The following is a 16,855-nucleotide window of genomic DNA, read 5'->3' as shown; positions in this document are numbered from 1 at the left end:
CAACTCACAGACCTTAAGAACACAATGTATGTACACATGTAATGCCAACCCCAGTTGTTGGCAGGCAGGATCGAACCTGGGCTTTCTGAAGCTTAGGCCACGTCTACACTACAGCATAAAATTGAAATTATTAAAACCGGTTTTATAAAACTGGTTTTATAAAATCGATTTTACGCGTCCACACTAGGGCACATTAATTTGGTGGTGTGCGTCCATGGTCCTAGGCTACCATCGATTTCCGGAGCGGTGCACTCTGGGTAGCTCAGTAAAAGAATGAGACCAATAACTTCGATTTCCATCCACACTAACCCTAAATCGATATAGTAATATCGATTTTAGGGTTACTCCTCTCATTGGGGAAGAGTACAGAAATCGATTTTAAGAGCCCTTAAAATCGATTTAAAGTGCCTTGTAGTGTGGATGGGTACAGCGTTAAATTGATTTAACGCTGTTTAAATCGATTTAACGCTGTAGTGTGGACCAGGCTTTAGTATATGTGTTAACAGCGCTTAGTCAAGGCTGTAGCAGACTCAACAATCTGTAGTTTGGCTAGGTGCCACTAGAGGAGGGCAGAGCACCATGCCAAGCAAGCATGGGTTACATACTTCTCCTAGCTGAGGAAGCATGTCCCAAGCTTCAGAGACTTCCCAGTTGATATCCTAGACGAGCCCCCACTTGTAGCACCAACAGATCCCCAGTTGTCAGCAGGCAGGATCAAATTTGGGTTCTCTGAAGCTTAGTGTATGAGCCTCTACTGAATGAGCTAAATGCCACTTGGCTAAGGCCCTACCTAATTCACAGCCATGAAAAACAAGTCACAGACCATGAAATCTGATGTGTTGTGTGCTTTTACCCTATACTTTACAGATTCCACAAGGGAGACCAGTGTTCCCCAAATTGGGGGCCTAATGCAAAAGGGAGTTGCAGGGGAGTCACGAGGTTATTTTATGGGGGGCGGTGTCGCAGTATTGCCACCTTTATTTCTGCACTGCCTTCAGGTCTGGGCAACTGGAGAGTGGTGGCTGTTAGCTGGTCACCCAGCTCTGAAGGCAGCACCCTGCCTGCAGCAGGAGAGAAGTAAGGGTGGCAATATTATACCATGCCATCCTTACTTATGCGCAGCTGCTGGCGGCGGCTCTGCCTTCAGAGCTGGGCTCCTGGCCAGCAGCTGCCACTCTCCAGCTCTGAAGGCAGAGCTGCCACCAGCAGCAGTGCAGAAGTCAGGGTAGCAGTACCGCAACCACCCCTACAATAATCTTGCGACCTCCTCACAACTCCTTTCTGGTCAGAACCCCTAAAATTACAATACCATGAAATTTCAGATTTAAAAAACTGAAATAATGAAATTTACAATTTTTAAAATCCTGTGACTGTGAAATTAACCAACATGGACTGTGAATTTGGTAGGGCCCTACACATGGCTCTTAGCCAAGGCTGTAGCAGACTCATCAACCTCTAGCTGGGCAAAGTGCCATTAGAGGGGGACAGAGCTCTACACCAAGCAGGCATGAGTTACATACATAACTCCTTATGTATTAGCTGTACATACATCTTGCAATAGTTATGGTGACCGGTGTGACACAGGCTTTCAGTAAAAATGTTACATTATTACACCCTTTAGCAAAGCAGTAGGTAGACCTAGTAACCCTTATGCATCCCTGTACCCTCTGCTTGTCGGCACCAAAAGGACCCTGGGCCACAAATAGCTTTTGTTGAAAAGTTATTCATAGTATTGCAAAGACTGTTTACAATATTTATACTACTTACAATGGGCTCTGCCTGCATTAAATGTTTGTTTTACTCAGAAAGTGAATGGTGCTCATTCTTTGAAATTTCCTGTGGACTATTACCGTCCATTTTATGAGATGGTAATAGTTGCGTTGTTTTACCATGCAATTGCCCTGATGTTTAGCCCTGTGTAATGTTTTCTGAAACATCCTGAAAAGATAGAACTCTGGCCTGTGCTTTAGCAAAGAGTTAGCTGAGGTGCAAGAGGAGGGGGAATGTGTAGTAGTTATACAGCATATTGCCCGAGATCCCCATCCCCAATTTCCACACACACACATCCGGCTGGTCATCAGTGGAGCAGCGCTGATGGTGAATTACAGCTATGACTGCTAGCTGAGATGCAGCTTCAAATTCTACACACAAAGCAATTTTCCAGGCCTTGTCTAAACTAGAGAATATTACACCTGTTTTCCAGCTGCAGGATTTCATTACCATGCTAAAAATGCCTGAGCCCTGTCTGTGTTAGCTCCTATAATGTTACTAGTAGTGATGCAACTACATCATTGATGGAAAACAGGCCATTTTCTACTGTAGACACCTATAGACACTGTAGACTTGGCACTGTTCAGGCAAGGGGGTACCAATCAGATAAGGCTTGATGCATGGTAGTAACACAATGTCAGAACAAAGAATAAAGCACTTCCTCCAAGAAAGACACTATATAATAATCTAAATGATCAAAACAACTGGGTCTAATAATAGTAAGGCCTGGTCTACACTAGAGGGGGTGATCAATCTAAGTTATGCCACTTCAGCTATGTGTATAACTGTCTTAATTTGATCTGAATTCAATAAATAAGTTTAGGCCCTGAAAAATGCATTTTTCAATTAAAAAATAAATTTGTCAAAAAAATTTCACCAAGCTCTACTCAGGATTTCATGTGGGAACAGAAATAATATTCAGAAGTTCTGGAGCCTGATTGTCTTCTCCCTTTCACCAGTGCAAATCAGGTGTAATTCCAGTGAAGTTGCACCCGTTTAAAACTTCTATGAATGAGATCAGTGCTAGCAACCTTGTATTTAGACACTGGGTAGTAGTTTAGGCTTAAAATTTAGATTTTTTTTCAGTGTTTTACAAAACCGAGTATGAATAGAATTTTTTTTTAATGTTGCTTTCAATAAACCTTAAAGATAAAACCAAGTATGAATAGAATTTTTTTTAATGTTGCTTTCAATAAACCTTAAAGATCAGAGTTTAAATATACCTGTTCAATACTGCAAATGCAAACAGCAGCCAAGAGCAACTAAGTGACAACCAGGAAGTGAAACCAACTAATCTAGTTGCATTGTACAGGCTGAGAGAAATCAAAGTAAACAAACAGCATAAATGGAGGGGAAAGCAGATTTTTAGAAATTCAGGTCCCCTTGACAATGTTCTTTGAAGAGAAGAATGACTATATTAAACATTGACTTCAGTTCTCAGAGTGTGTGTTAGTATTTTAATTGCTCTCAGCATATAGCTATCCATTATGTTACTTTCAAGTCTACCAAATCATCCCTTGTTAACTGTAAACTGCATATTAGCTTAATTCCTTGATGTTTTATAGTGAAGTTAATCATATACTGAGGCTGTAATTTAAAAGGGCAGGATAATTTTATGATAGCTAACATAATTTTTAACAGTGCAAACCAGGAAAATAATTACAGGCAAACCTTATGCTTCAGGGCATAAACTGATCTAGGGAACTCATGGATGGCGGAGACAGCAGCATATGTCCATTACATTACCACAAGGCCTGTGTTAGCAGCTGGCAAACCTGGCCAGTTGGAGCTAAAGATTTTGCCCCTTGGCCTTTGGTGATTCTTGAGGGAATCCTTTATAAATTCCATATCATAATTTGGCCCCTATGTAGGAAACAGAGAGGGAGAGACACACACACACTCATTCTCACTCTCTCCTGCTGTACAAGGTCTTGTTATCACTTGTCTGTGTCTAAACAAAACATCTTTTGTTGGTTTACCCTGAGACTATATCCCGTATCTCAATTAAGAAAAATCTAGAATTTTCCCAAATGCTCTTTAGGAAAAATACTGTGACATAAGGAGCTATGGGCCTTTTTACACAGATAACCATTAGGTTCAGTAATTAAAGTGCTAATCTAATGACTGCATATTGGCAGCAAAAATTCTAGAGTAAAAAAAAACTTTTTCAGTCTCCAGCCCAGCGAGGACAACCGCATCTGCTCTAACCCCTCAGACAGAGACCAACACCTACAAAATCTCCACCAAGCATTCTCAAAACTACAATACCCGCATGAGGAAATAAGGAAACAGATCAACAGGGCCAGACGTGTACCCAGAAGCCTCCTACTGCAAGACAAACCCAAGAAAGAAACCAACAGGACTCCACTGGCCATCACATACAGCCCCCAGCTAAAAGCCCTCCAACGCATCATCAAGGATCTACAACCCATCCTGGACAATGATCCTACACTTTCACAGGCCTTGGGTGGCAGGCCAGTCCTCGCTCACAGACAACCTGCCAACCTGAAACATATTCTCACCAGTAACTGCACACTGCACCATAATAACTCTAGCTCAGGAACCAATCCATGCAACAAACCTCGATGCCAGCTCTGCCCACATATCTACACCAGCGACACCATCACAGGACCTAACCAGATCAGCCACACCATCACCGGTTCATTCACCTGCACATCCACCAATGTAATATACGCCATCATATGCCAGCAATGCACCTCTGCTATGTACATCGGCCAAACTGGACAGTCTCTACGGAAAAGGATAAATGGACACAAAGCAGACATTAGGAATGGCAATATACAAAAACCTGCAGGAGAGCACTTCAACCTCCCTGGCCACACTATAGCAGACCTTAAAGTGGCCATCCTGCAGCAAAAAAACTTCAGGACCAGACTTCAAAGAGAAACTGCTGAGCTTCAGTTCATCTGCAAATTTGACACCATCAGCTCAGGATTGAACAAAGACTGTGAATGGCTTGCCAACTACAGAACCAGTTTCTCCTCTGTCAGTTTTCACACCTCAACTGCTAGAACAGGACCTCATCCTGCCTGATTGAACTGACCTCGTTATCTCTAGCTTGCTTGCTAGCATATATATACCTGCCCCTGGAAATTTCCACTACATGCATCTGAGGAAGTGGGTATTCACCCACGAAAGCTCATGCTCCAAAACATCTGTTAGTCTATAAGGTGCCACAGGATTCTTTGCTGCTTTTACTGATCCAGACTAACACGGCTACCCCTCTGATACTTGACACCATGCAAGGCACTGCATTTAGCCGTATGGAGTGGAAATCCATCAACCTCATGAAGAAACTTGCACAAATACAGACATATATCATCTTCCTTTCCAAATGCAAATGGGTGGACATCATACCAAATGGACTAAAGGTAAAAAATCCACTGCTATCTACATACTACACAGACCACAGTGAGAGATTATGCCATACTCTCTCAAAAAAACTGAGGAACCACCTGATCAGCATCCTATACAGCAAACAGGAAAACATCAAAAAAGAGCTCTCCAACCTGGAGACTCTCATTAATAACCAAACTTCTATACAAAGGGACTTCACTAAAATAAGACAGGAGATCTACATTACTCACTTCACCTCTCTACAAAGGAAAAAGGACTGTAAACTGTCTAAACTCCTACCTGCCACATGGGGCCACAACCGTGGTACCCCTAACCCACCCAGCAATATCGTCAATCTATCCAACTACACACTCAGCCCGGAAGAAAAGTCTGTCCTATCTCGGGGACTCTCTTTCTGTCCTGCCACTCCCACCAGCATGATACAGTTCTGTGGCGATCTGGAAGCCTACTTTCGCCGTCTCCGACTCAAAGAATACTTTCAGGACAACACTGAACCGCGCACTGATACACAGGTGCCCTCCCACCAACAGCACAAGAAGAAGAACTCCACATGGACTCCTCCTGAGGGTCAAAATGACAGTCTGGACCTACACATTGAATGCTTTCACCGGCGTGCACAGGCAGAAATTGTGGAACAACAACATTGCTTGCCTCACAACCTAAGTTGTGCAGAACACAATGCCATCCACAGCCTCAGAAACCACCCTGATGTTATCATCAAAGAGGCTGATAAAGGAGGTGCCGTTGTCATCATGAACAGGTCTGACTACCAAAAGGAGGCCACCAGACAACTCTCCAGTACCAAATTCTACAGGCCACTTCCCTCAGATCCCACTGAGGAATACACTAAGAAACTACAGCATCTACTCAGGACACTCCCTACACTAACACCAGAAGAAATCAACATACCCCTAGAGCCCCGACCAGGGTTATTCTATCTACTACCCAAGATCCACAAACCTGGAAATCCTGGACGCCCCATCATCTCGGGCATTGGCACTCTCACTGAAGGACTGTCTGGATATATGGACTCTCTACTCAGACCCTATGCCACCAGCACTCCCAGCTATCTCCGTGACACCACTGATTTCCTGAGGAAACTACAATGCATTGGTCACCTCCCAGAAAACACCATCCTAGACACCATGGATGTAGAGGCTCTCTACACAAACATCCCACACACAGATGGAATACAAGCTGTCAGGAACACTATCCCTGATGATGCCACAGCACAACTGGCTGCTGAGCTCTGTGCCTTTATACTTACACACAACTATTTCAAATTTGATGACAATATATATCTCCAGATCAGTGGCACTGCTATGGGCACCCACATGGCCCCACAATATGCCAATATCTTTATGGCCGACCTGGAACAACGCTTCCTCAGCTCTCGTCCACTCACACCCCTTCTCTACCTACGCTACATAGATGACATCATCATCATCTGGACCCATGGGAAGGAGACTCTGGAAAAATTCCACCACGATTTCAACAGCTTCCACCCCACCATCAACCTCAGCCTGCACCAATCTACACGGGAGGTCCGCTTTCTAGACACCACGGTGCAAATAAGTGATGGTCACATTAACACCACCCTATATCGAAAACCTACCGACCGCTATGCCTACCTTCATGCCTCCAGCTTCCATCCCGGACACATCACACGATCCATTGTCTACAGCTAAGCACTGAGGTACAACCGCATCTGCTCTAACCCCTCAGACAAAGACCAACACCTACAAAATCTCCACCAAGCATTCTCAAAACTACAATACCCGCATGAGGAAATAAGGAAACAGATCAACAGGGCCAGACGTGTACCCAGAAGCCTCCTACTGCAAGACAAACCCAAGAAAGAAACCAACAGGACTCCACTGGCCATCACATACAGCCCCCAGCTAAAAGCCCTCCAACGCATCATCAAGGATCTACAACCCATCCTGGACAATGATCCTACACTTTCACAGGCCTTGGGTGGCAGGCCAGTCCTCGCTCACAGACAACCTGCCAACCTGAAACATATTCTCACCAGTAACTGCACACCGCACCATAATAACTCTAGCTCAGGAACCAATCCATGAAACAAACATCGATGCCAACTCTGCCCACATATCTACACCAGTGACACCATCACAGGACCTAACCAGATCAGCCACACCATCACCGGTTCATTCACCTGCACATCCACCAATGTAATATACGCCATCATATGCCAGCAATGCCCCTCTGCTATGTACATCGGCCAAACTGGACAGTCTCTACGGAAAAGGATAAATAGACACAAATCAGACATTAGGAATGGCAATATACAAAAACCTGTAGGAGAGCACTTCAGCCTCCCTGGCCACACTATAGCAGACCTTAAGGTGGCCATCCTGCAGCAAAAAAACTTCAGGACCAGACTTCAAAGAGAAACTGCTGAGCTTCAGTTCATCTGCAAATTTGACACCATCAGCTCAGGATTGAACAAAGACTGTGAATGGCTTGCCAACTACAGAACCAGTCCTCCTCTTTTGGTTTTCACACCTCAACTGCTAGAACAGGGCCTCATCCTCCCTGATTGAACTGACCTCGTTATCTCTAGCTTGCTTGCTAGCATATATATACCTGCCCCTGGAAATTTCCACTACATGCATCTGAGGAAGTGGGTATTCACCCATGAAAGCTCATGCTCCAAAACATCTGTTAGTCTATAAGGTGCCACAGGATTCTTTGCTGCTTTTACTGATCCAGACTAACACGGCTACCCCTCTGATACTTGACTCCAATAACAAGAATCTGAAGCTTTTTAGAAGAGATTCCTGTGGAAGAAGGGCCACGTTTTCAAAACTAGCCACTAATTGTGCATGTTCCCATTTTTTGGGTGCCCAGTTTGAGACACCTGAGCTGGAGTTGTGGGTGCTCAGCTCTTAAACTTCTTAAAATCAAGCTCCAGTTGTTTTAAAAATAGTGTCATCTAAATTACAAGCCACTTTCAAAAGTGATCCGTGTCAGAAGACAATACTTTAAAAAACTGCCATAATACTTGCCTCCCCAGCATTTGCCAGACAAAACAATCCATGGGATTTAGCCCATTCTGTTGATTAATTAGTCTTTTAAAAGCCAGGGCTTTTAGGGACTGAGCAGTGGAGGCAAGTAAGGTTAAAATAATCTAGGCATGCCAGCATCTCATCCAAGCAATTCACACTGGAGAATAATCATCTAAATAATCCATTATCTCATGATAATGGTAAAACTTTTAATTAATTACTAACCGTCTCCTCTTTTCTGTCCTTTCCTCATACAACATTTATTTAACTGTTTTGAGGTGGGGTTCATAAGCAGCCTTGCAAAACCCTGTCACCCACTAGCCTGGGGCAAGTTATTTCTTTTGACGTGCAAGTAAAATTGCATTACACTTTTTTTGTTTTTCCTCGTAATAATCTTGGAAAAGGGTAGGCAAGTAGATGTTGGGTCCTGGCTGGTAAATTTTCATGACAATTTTACAAGTTACAGTGAAAATACCCATGTAGTGGAGCATGGTAACTGATGGCTGTTTGACAACGAACCTACATTCAGCTTAATTTAAGCATCCCTGAACAAGGAGGAGACAGCAGTTCCATTTTGTGTGTCTAGATGGAGGATGTCACATAGACACCTGACAGCAACCTGGACCAGGCTAGAGATCTCCTGGTTTCTGATGTGTATACAGACTTGCCATTTCCCCACACTGTGATCCATGAAATGCATAAAACCACAGTGGCTTTTTTTTTTTTGGTTAGAGTTTAATATGTCTCCTGCCCCTTGCATGACTGCAACTCTTTGAACTTGTTTACACTTAGTTTGATTTGAAGATGGTAATCATTGAGCAAGAGGTGATTTGACCAATTAGATTACCATTTACTTCAACTTGCACAGTGCTGCTAGGAACAAATTTTGCCTCTCCCTATGCCCTTGCTGCATGGGCATGTGGAGGATCCCTCCCAAACTCATTCCATTGTTTGATGGGCAGAGAAGAGGGATTTCAGGAGGCTGCACAGCGAGTGTGCATCTAGGAATGCAACTCCATTGAATCTCACTGTGCAGAAGCTCTTTTGGGGCAAGACAGGTAAGCAGTGGAATCAATGCATTTGCTGTTGCACAGATTAATGTACTATGGACCACATGGAACAGGGTCACAAGAGCTACAGAGGTTACTGCAGTCATGAAGCTGAAGGAACAACCATGGAAGAGCTCCTCGGCTACACTATAGGTTGAGAGAAGGGAGGATTCTTCACTTCTTCCACATAGAGACCCCAACAGCAGCTCAGTTACTAAAGACTACAAATTTGGGGCTGGATTGGGGTCTCGCTGTCTAGGTGTGGGGATTTTTTTTTAATGCCACTTCATAACACTGTGAATGCTTGAAACTAAAATGTTTTCTTTATGGAAGTGTCTTCCCTGGTATTTGGCTCATCCACTGGTCATAAAATACATGAGGAGGTATAGTGGATATACTGCTTAATTGTGGCTGATATCTCAGGGGTAAGTGGAGGATCTCACTTGGCCACAACAAAGGTTATGCAAACTAATAGGGAAAGAACGTTTATCTATCTTAGATATATTTAAGGCATCTGTCTCCATGGTAACTAGATGCCAGAACCTCTTGATAGCCTAATCTGCAATAAATCAAAAAGGGAAAAATAAATGTTACAGTGAAGTTTGCTAAATGAATTTCAAGATCACCCATGAACACATGAACTCGATCCTTTTATTGGTATTAGTGTCTCATCCAGATTTCACTGAACTCAATGGGTGTGTCTTTCCTTAACTTCCAGCCCAAGGGCCTAGAGTCCAATAGGAGCTGGAACCTAAATCCTCATGTCTCTTTAACATTATACATCTGGCTAGTCTAATACAAGTATATATTACTTTATCTGTAATGTCACATTTGCTGTCTCATTAAGACATGAACAGTTCCTGTTGTAATCGAATGGATCCTGTTTTATTATGTAGGACAATTGTTTATATCTATAATTTGCATGGTAGCGTTGCCTCTTCTGTGATATTTCTCCATAGAGGTATATAGAATTGTTTTGCTCAGTTAAAAAAACAAAACAAAACAAAAAAACCACTAATAACTTGGATGTGTTTCTAAGCTATGGCAATAGATGCTATAAAACTGATAGAATAAATAGATTCAGGTAGCCTTGATTTAAAGTATATTGATTTGTGGATTGTGCATGGTTGTGTTAGATGACACTTTTTAATACCCTTGTATGAATTAGTGTAAGATATTAAAATTCTTATATACAGTTTTGAGAGAAAGATATGACAAAATATTTGGTTCCTTTAGATTTTGTAGTTTTTGTATTAGAGGCAGAATGAAGATTGTTTGTTTGGATTCTTGTAATTACAGATTTTTTTTTTGTTTAATAGTATGTACACATGTAATTGTTTAATAGTACTTCTGCAGTTTTCAATTTAAAAAAAACTTGTCTTCAATGGTCTGTCTATTCTTGAATGCACTGAGCAATCTTCAGAGTAACATAACAAAGATTTTGATTTGGAATATATATTAATAGCATGTATAGTCACAGGAATAATAAAACAATGGTGCAACATACTCTAAAATAAGCAAATACCATATGTACAGTATATTTTGCCCATCCCTAGTTTAATTGATTAAAGACAATTAAATGTCATGCTAACCTGCCCAAAGCTGTAAGCACACTGTTTGGATCTAGGAAATACGGCTAATTGTGAATAAAATGTGTGGAACTAAAAGTGTTACACAAATATTTTCCCTATAGCCACAACAGATATACTGTAAAGTGGATATGTGCATGATGCAGCAGAGTTATGGTTGCTGTCAGAACCTAAGCTTCTGAATTTCCTGAGGGTTTTTGTGCATTATACATTGTTTTATATAATTTAGTTAACATTTGTACAGCAGTATTTACAAACCACCCTGTTAAAATATGTCAATCCTGCTGAGAAAGGGGTAAGTGGGTTTTACTGACTCACTGAGGCCGGTACCTCACCTGGATGTACAGAAGTGAGAATGGCTTTGTAGGGTGTTGGTGGAGCAGTCCTAAGCAAGGAACCTTAAGAGCAGCCAACTCTGGGGAGAACATTTGGGTTGAGCTTTAAGGTATTGTTGTTTTCTCAGTTAATAAAACCAAACATCAGGAAGGGAGTGAGTTTGGACTTACAATCTGTGGACTGTGTTTGTAGATCAGCAGGTTGGGAAAGGTGCCCGCTCATCAAGTCTATAAAGGATGACGATATACATGCTAAATAGACAATATGTAAGAGTCATTTATAGTTACTCTTCAGGTGGTATTATTTTCACATAGTACATTAAATGTGGAAGGCTTGTGTTTAACTTGGGTCAGAGCACTCTTTCCTTCCCCAAGCAGTTAAATAATGTCTCTTCTATAAATACTGGATATCTTTCTAAAAGATAAGCTATAGCTAAAACAGAAGTTATGAGCTTGAAGCCAATTTCTGGGTGAGGTTCAGTAGTCTGTTATGCAGGAAGTCAGGCTAGATAATCATAATTATCCCTTCCTGCCTTAAAATGTGCCTGTCACTTACCCCAAGTTCTGTGGGATTCTCCTGATCATACCAGGGTTTGAAAACTACGCCCTGCTGTCCCAAAGGCAGCAGTCTCCATGGTTGTATCCGTATTCCTTTCTGTTATCTCTGTTAAGGCAATACCTTCAGTGGTAGCAACTGTCATGTGCTTATGCTGCACTGTGAAGTAGATGAGTTTGTTCACCAAGTGGTGGCAATGCTGCCACTAAATCTGACTTTGGCTTCTCAGCATTTGTTTTTCAAGGATTCTAGTGATGATCTTGTTATAAATAGCTCCTATCATTACTAAACTGGGCCCTTATTGATACCCTTGTAAGAATTAGTGTGAGATATTAAAATTATTATACACAGTTTTGAGAGAAAGCTATATGACAAAATATTTGTTTCCTTTAGATTTTGTGATTATTGTGGTTTTTTTACAGAGGCAGAATTGGTATGCTGTGCCTGGGACACCATTTGCCCCACTCAGTCTTGGACATCCTCTTTCCCCCCAAACCCCAGGCTAGGATCCCATGTCATCTAGTGTTTAATCTGCAAAAACAACAGGAGTACTTGTTCATAATCTTTCCTTGTTTGCTATATAGGATGTTGACCAGGTGGTTCTGCAGTTTCTTTGACACTGTGTGGCACAATCTGTCAGCATAGTCTGTGTGGTATGTAGTTTGTAATGGATTTTTTACTTTCAGTTCTTTTGGTATGATGTCCATCTGGTTGCATTTGGAAAGGAAGATGTCTGTCTGTCTGTATCTGCGGGAGTTTTTCATGAAGTTGATGGATTTCCACTCCATAGGGCTAAATTCAGTACCTTGCATAATGACAGGTTTCAGGGTAGCAGCCGTGTATTTTGCAGCTACAGACTAACACAGCTGCTACTCTGAAACCAGGGTTTAATCTGACTCCCCCACCAGTGCTCATGTCCAGGAGGGACATCCTTCTCCTTACTGGTTCCCCTCCCTCCTGCTTTCTCTCTCCTTTATTGTGGGCCCTTCTCCTTCCCCTCCCTTGAGCGATGCCCAGGCTGGGACCTGCCTTCCTCTTTGTGCTACCCCCTATGGCAGCCCCTTCCTGCTTGCCAAGCTGGGTCCCCCTCCCCCAGCCCCACTCGCGTGGGGTACCCAGGTTACCATAACAACTCCCGCCCAGTGACCCAACCTTGGGCCTCCCGCTCTGCCCTCAGGGATGCCCTGGCAGGCGCACACCCCACCCCCCGCGGACAGCGGGGCAGCCAATGGGGCGTGCGGTCTCCCTCAGGGCGCCCCCTCCCACCTTGGCTGCGCGCCTGCCCTCGGGCCCCGCCCCTCTAGGCATATTAATGAGCCCAGAGGAGGGGGCGGAAGCGGAAGCGTTGCAGGGAGACGGTTTCCGAGGAGCCCGGTATAAAGCGGCCGCTGCTGCCCGCACCCGACCGCTCAGCCCGGTCCGACTCGCGCTGACCCTCCCCCGGGGAGCAGCCGGGCCCCAGCCGCCCCGCCCTGACCGACCCACCTGCCGCAGCCAGCCACCCCCTCCGCGGCCACAGGGGCCAGGTACCGGGCAGAGGGGGAGACCCGGCGGCAGGTAACGGAGGCACGAGGGGAGCTGGGGGACCGGGGCGGGTATTGGGACAGGTGGCGAGGGTGGCTGGGGGAGGGACCGGGACGGGACTGGGTGAGGCGCCGGGGACCTTAGGACAGGTGGTGGGGGTGGCTGTGTGAGGGACCGGGACCAGGACAGGTGGGGGGGGCGGCAAGGGGGGGTTGGAGTGGGACAGTCTGGGGTGAGGGGCTGGGGACATTGGGATGGGGGAGTGGATGGGTGAGGGGCTGGGGACATTGGGATGGGGTGGGTGAGGGACCGGGACAGGTGAGGGGGATGGGATGGGATTGGATGAGGTGCTGGAGGGGGTGGATTGGGATGGGGGACAGGAGTGGGTGAGAGGATGGGGGCATTGGGACAGGGAGTGGTGGTTGGGTGAGGGGATGGGATTGGGTGAGGCTGATAATGGGGCTGGGGCTGGGACAGGTGGGGGGGCAGTGGCTGCTTTTAGGGGCTGGGATAGGTGGTGGGTGTAAATGGATGGGGATGGAGGGCGATTGGTAGTTGGCTGGGGGAGGGGCTAGGGAAGTGTGGACAGAACAGGTGGAGAGGAGGGAGGGAGGTAAGTGGGTGGTGGGGTGAGGGGGGGCTGGCTGACAGGTGGGGGGGTGGCTGGATGAGGGGCTTGGGAGGAAGGTGAGGTAGTTATTTTCCTGGATTAGGACACACTGGGGAAGCCAAGCAGATGAGGTGCTGGGTGGAAGGGATAAATGAGTGAGGTGCTGGGGATGCTCTGGGGGATGGGATGTGTAAAAGCAAATGGGGGCTCTTAGTAGAGGGGCAGCAAGGGAGGGGAAAAGGGCTGAGGAACGATAGGTGGAATGGGAGGTCTTACCCTATAGTAGACCCCTGTAGGGGTAAAGCATGGAGTTTTGGGGATGGTAATGGGTAAAATGGGGAGATGGAAGGTGAGTTAGTTGGACATGGGGCTGAGTGGTGAGAGGGTGAAGGAGATGGGGCTGGCTGGTGAGAGGAGGATGATAGTTGTGAAGGGATGGATGGCAGGAGTAGTAAACAAGTGGTGGTTACTGGGGTAAGGCAGATACAATAAAGTGTGGGGGGAGAGGGGGAATAGCAGCAGCAGCAGGAGGGAGATGGAAAGGAGAATATGAATGGGAGCCAGAAGAGACAGGTACTGTAGATAGGAAGCCCCAGTGCTGTTTTTGGTTGGTGTGGGAGATGAGTTGTTTTGCTGGGTTCTGAGGGTGTGGATTTGTCCTTGAGCAGCCAGGCTATGAGAGACCTGGAGTTGGTCTTTTTCCTGTTAAATGTTTGCATGCTTTAACTATAACCAGACTTAATCCTTTTATTTTCATGAGAGCAGATTTCTGCTTATAACCATTCTGGTGGAGGGTAAAGGGAAATGCTAGTTGCTGAATCCAGTAAGAGGTTATAGTAATAGAATATTTCCCTTCACTTCCAGAACCTGGTGATCTTTGATAGGTTGAAACTTGAACTGAGTTGCATCAATTTAATCTGTTGAAGAAAATGTTAATACAGTACACAAGTACCTATTATAAAAATAAGTTCTTAAGGTGGCTAATGATGGGTGTGGTGCTTTTGGAGAAACTTCTTAATGGAAGGTGAAAAATGTGCTGCTGACCTTGAGATTGCCCCAGAAGAGGAAGTGTGTGCTCTTTGTTGCAATAGAAGCAATGCAGTAAGTCCTGTAACTTTCTATGCTATCTGTTAAGAGAGTGTCCCAGCTAGTGTCTTTCATTAGTCAGTAGAGAGAGTGAGGATTTGGCTGTGACTCAAGTCTGGAGGCAGAGAGGGGGAAGCCTAGTGTTGCTGCTAGTGACTAGTAGGAGGGGTCAGGAAAGAAGCTTAATAAAGATATTTCAAGTTGTCTGTCATGTTAAGTTTGGCAATATTGAATAATCTGATTCTGCCCTCAAAGAAGGGATGTGCCCAGCTCAGAAGTGGACCTGAAGTTAAGTGGATTGTTTTTTCTGCCCTACTCCCTACAATCTAAAATTGCAAATATCCATTAGGAGTACTAGTGGCTGAAGAGAGCTCACTGTTACAAGTGTGTATGGTCACAGTAACTTGCATAACATGCTGTTCTTGTATTAGCTTGTCTAAATGTTATCTGCTCCACATTCATTGCCTGGCTCAGACCGTGCTGCTAAAATATTTAATGTTTGCACTGTTGTAGCTATTATGATCCTGGGATATGAGATGAGGTGAGTGAGGTAATATCTTCTATTGGGCCAACTTCCGTTGATGAAAGAGACAAGCTTTTGAGCTACACAGAGCTCTTCAGGTCACCTCTGTGTAGCTCAAAAGCTTGTCTATTGCAGCAGAAGTTAGTCTGATAAAACAATTTAGTGATCACATCATTTAAAGTGTGACTTGGTGGATTATTTACTTTTTTTGCTTTGCAACCTGCAAGATTTTTTTAAATAAACATACCTGATTGAAATGTGAGGGAAAGAATCTCTTTAAGCTGTAGTATGTGTTCTCTAGCATCTGCAGTGGAGCTTAAGGTAGTACTGCATAGTGCAGTATTTTTGCAGGGGAACAGTACCTACAAAAGACAAGATCTGCTTGTTTTGGTTTAATTATTGTACAAGAAATCAATGAACACACCATCTCCTGGGATCTGTTTTAAATTGCACTGATACGGATGGATGGAAAGTTTTGAAACTGATTAAATGTAAACATATTTAAACAAGTAGACAATTTTTAACAAATTTTTTCTTTTATAGAAAAAATATACTGTTGGCTTCTAGTCTTGAGATTGACTCATCAACCTTCACAACAAAGGAACCTGCCTTGTTCAGGCTTAAAAAAGCAAATCCAGGGATCTTTACATTAAGTAGGCTGCCAAAAGTCAAAAGAGGGAATAGATATGAAAATTACTGTAATGGTACTGTCTGTTGTTGTCTTAAAATTAATACACTGGAATCCTCAAATCCATAGCTTTAATATATGGTTTATAGGTGTTAGTAAGTTGGGTTTTTGCTTTTTTAACTTAAATATTCAAGGGAGACTTCATTACAGTAATGGGCAATTGCATGACTTAATGGATAGCCACATTAATTTGGTAACTGATATTTCATAGTTGGGTACTTGGATTGTTGGAGGTGAATCTACATGAAAGTCAGTTCAGGTATCCTTGAATAAAGAGGCTGCAATTTTCCTGTCTATATATAGGTGGAAGACAGTATGTAGACAGCTGAGGGGCCTTAAGTCAGGTGAAAGTTTGCTGTTTTGTGTACAGCCTTTCTGAGTTGTGTGAAGTGTGCATTCTCTATTTTCTATTGGACTCCTGAAGGGCAGAGGACACTTCATATGTTTGCAGGTGTTTACATTTGCTTAAACACTGAACTCTGGTGATAGGAGCTATATCTGCAAATTGTTTGTTTAGTGAATGAGTCTTCAATTGTCACACCAATCATAAAATTAAAATTTAATGGCTTATCTTTTGAAGCTGAAATTTGTTTTCATTAGCAGTTGGCTGACTTATACAAGATCTAATTCAGTTTTATACCTGCTTTTGTTGTGCATTGCTTTAGCTTGATAGAAAATCTAACATATGAAATGGGCTTTAAGGCTAAATATGCAA

General features: G+C 43.8%; 1 protein-coding gene across 4 annotated transcripts in view; it reads left to right on the top strand.

The window, feature by feature from the left end:
- SLC45A4 (solute carrier family 45 member 4) overlaps positions 1-16,855 on the top strand; it is a 136,303-nt gene that overhangs the window by 28,594 nt on the left and 90,854 nt on the right. For 3 of the 4 annotated variants that reach the window (XM_030546421.1, XM_030546420.1, XM_030546422.1), the window contains exon 1: positions 13,131-13,266. The exons of the other annotated variant lie outside the window; for it this stretch is intronic. The gene's annotated coding sequence lies outside the window, so the exon portion shown is untranslated. Of the gene's footprint in view, positions 1-13,130; positions 13,267-16,855 lie in introns of those variants that run through there. 4 annotated transcript variants of the gene reach the window in all.

This window comes from Gopherus evgoodei, unplaced genomic scaffold (genome assembly GCF_007399415.2).
Source record: "Gopherus evgoodei ecotype Sinaloan lineage unplaced genomic scaffold, rGopEvg1_v1.p scaffold_44_arrow_ctg1, whole genome shotgun sequence".
NCBI classification, from domain to species: Eukaryota; Metazoa; Chordata; order Testudines; family Testudinidae; genus Gopherus; species Gopherus evgoodei.
The sequence above is the reverse complement of the archived record's forward strand: the minus strand, read 5'-3'. Positions and strand labels throughout refer to the sequence as shown.